The sequence below is a fragment of the Chinchilla lanigera genome, unplaced genomic scaffold (assembly GCF_000276665.1).
Source record: "Chinchilla lanigera isolate Chin_1 unplaced genomic scaffold, ChiLan1.0 scaffold00130, whole genome shotgun sequence".
Taxonomy (NCBI): domain Eukaryota; kingdom Metazoa; phylum Chordata; class Mammalia; order Rodentia; family Chinchillidae; genus Chinchilla; species Chinchilla lanigera.
In genome coordinates, this window is record NW_004955531.1 from 3,138,526 (window position 1) to 3,142,821 (window position 4,296).

General features: G+C 40.5%; 1 pseudogene; it reads right to left on the reverse strand.

The window, feature by feature from the left end:
- Window positions 1-2,516: 2,516 nt before the first annotated feature.
- Window positions 2,517-3,190, reverse strand: LOC106147227 (annotated as a pseudogene).
- Between the last annotated feature and the right edge of the window lie 1,106 nt (window positions 3,191-4,296).

Consider the following 4,296-nt stretch of genomic DNA (forward strand, 5'->3'; position numbering starts at 1 on the left):
GCTGTAAGAAGTCAAGGAAATCCTAACGTTCTACAGTCCTCAGGGTTTTTATGTCTATGTTGGGAAATCGATGTAGTTATCTTGTTTCCTGGCTCATGTACACCTTGTAAAGTCTGACTATTGGGATGTTACTTGTGTAATGTGCCTGACAGTGCCAGCTTGTATTGAATCTTTGACATTTACCAGTTATTATATTTTTTGATCACAAACACAACAATTCCACCTCTTGTTAACTTTTAGTTTATTTTTTATCCTGAAGATGTCAAGAGAACATGTAATCCTCTAAATCATGACACAGCAAGTCAGTCAAATGCTTCTCAGCAAGTAAAAGTCACTCTTTAGAAAAATATTGATATTATATTAATTATATTACATTACATTTATTATACTATATTACAAACTTGGGAGAAATTTCTTAAGTCAGATGCAACTCAAGGCTTATAGACAATGTGTCAAAGGTGCCTTCATTCACTCCTGTCAACATATCTGCCCCTCAGCTTTGAATTTGTTACACTCATGACACCCTAGTTTAAATACTCTATTAATAGAATAGACTCTGCGATGGTTTGAGTGTGTCCTCCAAAAAAGCATGTGTTGGAAATGTAAACCCCCAGTGCAACACTTTGGGGAAATGGAGCCTAATGAGAGATGTCTAGACAATAAAGGCTCTGCACTTATGAATGGATTAATCCCACTATTCTGTGAACAGTACATTGTTCTAGGAACGTTTTCCCGTACTAAAGATTGAACCCAAGGAGTGCTGAACTACATCCTCAGCTTTGAATTTTTTATTTTGAAACAGGATCTCACTGCGTTTCCCAGTCTGGCCTCAAACTTTTGATCTTCCTGCCTCAGCCTCTGGGGTTATTGAGTAGCTGGGATTACAAGATTGCATTACACACTGGGAAGTTTGTTTATTTTAAATAAAGAATGAGTCAAAATCCCTTTTCTCTCCCTTTGTCAGCTTATTATTTTCTGCTGCTGGATAACACAGCAAGCAGGTCACTACTAGATGCTGGCACTTTAATCTTGGACTTCCCAGGCTCTAGAACTGTGAGAAAATACTTTTATTTTCCCTACAAATTACTTGGTCTCTGGTCTTCTATCACAACAGCAAAAAATAAACTAATAATACATTGCAAGCTCCTGGAACTCTTTATTGTCAGCTTGCTCATTTTGTTGTTGTTGTTTTTGGAGACAGGGTCTTGCTCTGTAGTTCAGGCTGGCTTTGAACTCACTATGTAGCTCAGGCCAGCCTCTAACCAGTGGCGATCCTCCTGCCTCAGCCTCCTGAGTGCTAGGGTTACAGGAGTGCACCAGCATGGCCGGCTGAGCTTGCTCAGAAAATGAACTAATATAAACTCTGTCTTTTCCAGACCAGAGCAGCAATTATATTGACTGGTGAGCATTCCATGTGAAAAGAGTTTTACTCTAATTTCACAGAAATTCAGTGGAGATAACGTACATTTGACATCCTATTTGTTTAGTGTGTTCAACTGCACTAGATTAGGGGTAGCACGGGATACCCTCCATTACTGTCCCAAGTGGAGATTTATCTCTGATTTAGGCTTCTCCATTATCCTAAGGAAATGCCATACATAGTTGTCCATTATAAGCTTTAGACTTTCAACTTTGGTCACATCTTCTGGGGCGATGGCCTTGCTTATCACTCACAGAGCTTCATCTGACCCACCAGTCAGCTTAATTTAATATTGATTCACACTGGAAGTTGTGCAGTTTCCCAAGGCCCCAAACTCACTGGCATCTAAGAATTTACACTAGAGCCTCTCATTAAATGCAGTTGTCCTACATCCTTACTCTTGACTTGCTTTGTCCTTTAATTTTCTTAGTGTATCTCACCCCATTCATTATATGACTTCTGCCACTAGGTTCCACAATTCAATGCACACAGATAGTTCTTATTTATTCTGACATTCCCACTTCCAGCACAAAATCCTCCAAAGAACAAAAGTTTAATTAATGTTTACAAATGAGCCAGTGAGCGAGAGGTCTGATTTATTATGATGCAATTTCTTCCATATTCTGGGACAATCTAAGCATATCCAAGTATGTGTCTTTTATTTTTATAAAACAGCAGAGTAAAGGTAGGTAGGGAATGTTATAATTAGCCATCTTTACTTTTTTCCCTCTTTTTCTTAATCTCAATTTTTATACTGCTCAGTTCTTTCACTTTTCTATGGAAATGCCTAATTTGCTGTCATGGTATCTTATTCCAAATCACTAAATAAGATGGAGAGTTTCCCAATTTGATTTGAAAATAATAAATCACTTACTGTTAAATATCATAGAAGAAATTATGAGCAATGTCATTCATAAACTTAGATTCTGAAACTACTTTAATGTTCTAATATAGGAACGAGTTATCAAAATTACTGCATAGAACACAAGCACAAATATGTTATGTACTATATTGTCTGCAGCCCCAACATGACTTTCCACTACTGAGAATATATACTGTCCTTTTCAACTTCAAAAAGAAGAATCTGCCATAGAGTTTACCATGAATGGGTGGAGCTTCTAGACTTGGCCTGGAAACATGCATTGGCTGGGGCACTAATGAGAGCCCTGGCTGCAGCTCTAGCTTGGGCTCTTTCTTCCTCATCTTTCAATGCCTTATACGTGTGAGTGAAGGCCCTAGGAGCAGAATTATGAATCTTGGCCAAAAACTCAAGGACGTTCATCTTGCTGGCTTCAGCATGGGCTCTTGGGCCCCACAAGAACTCATAGTGTGGATGATCATAGCTGAGCACCTGCTGACATTCCAGGTACCTTTCTTTCACTAAATCTTTGTATTGAGCTTTCTAGCCTCCCCGAAGATGATGTGCTGGCTCCCATCAAATATCCCTATCATATTTAGCACTGCTCAGACTTTCTCTACCCTGGCACAGTTGTTTTTTGTGAGGATCACACCCTGGGCACAGTTTGGTCATCACTCAGCCTTACTTCAGAGCTCGTTTTGAGTTTGTTGATCGGCACATAGATGTTCCTCTTAAGATTCTTCAAGTCAAGGCCAAAGACCAGCTCCAGGTGTTCAGAGGCTTTCTTTTGGTTCTTAGGGAAGCAATTTCTGTGAATTTGTGCTACATTTTACCTTTTCTGTCTTGGTAATGGGCTCCTTCATTCAATATGTGTACAGTAAGCAATGCATAAGATCTTGATTAGAGGACATCTAGAGAAATTCTTAGCTGCTTCTTGGTCTTGTATGTACCCTATCCTTTCCTCCATATTGTTGGTTATACTTTCAGGACAGCCTGTGTATGAATTAACTGCAGCTACAGTGATGGTGAACAGGTTTCTCTAAGGACTTTGGGGATTGCTACATGTTCCAATAAGTGAGCCATGTGGAGTACCCTTGAAACAAACAGAGGAGGAAGAGGGATATTCATCTTCCATTGCTACAGTGACCCAACCACCATCTCTAGGTTTTCTCTGATCTGATGGTGTTTTTCCCTAGCACGAAGTTTGCTTTTCTGACCCTGAGGCATGATTCTGCTCAGGCAAAATAAGCAGAAGAGTGGCTGATCTGTTGATATGGAGAAGACAGGATGAGATATTTTGTACCCATTCACCAGAGAGATACTACTTTGGCTTTATGGTTGGCTCTTTCACAAGTTGTCTTGTGTGTGCTACTTAAGGAATATACAAGCTCCCTCATCCCTGATCTGCCTGTTTGCTGCCTTTGAAAGAATTAACTTGTGTCTTAGGTTACTACCTAGTAGATCTATCAGGGCCTTCCTGGTGGTGGGCAGCAAGGCCTGGAAAGTCCAGGTTTTATAGAGGCCCAATAGTTCTGGGCAGGGGTCTGTCTGTTTGTTCACATTTAGTGCCATCTTCTCAATTTTTCAGCTTTTAGGGTCCCTTTACTCAACAGCTTTATTGTTGCCCCTCATTACACTGCCATCCTTTTCCTCCTGTCTTACAGAATCAATTGAAGGAGACTGTCATCTGACCTTATCTGTCTTGTGACAGCAGAGTGACAGCAATGGGAGAGCTCTGAGGGCTTCTTTCTATCCTGGAAAATTAGGACTCTCATATTCACTCAGGGTCTTCATTTTGGCTTCAGTTAGAACCCAAGCCTCCATGTTCTATTGCCATGAGACCTTGCCCACCAGATAAAGGCCCCTCACCCCAGCAGTTCTGAAGAAAGAAGTTAGAGGTCTCACCCTCACATATGTTCCTCACAGACTCGAGGTTTACCTCATGAGCAAGACGATGCCTGCTCCTTTTGCTTTGTAGTGGATCATTTCCTCACAACTCAGGGTCCTTTCCTATGAG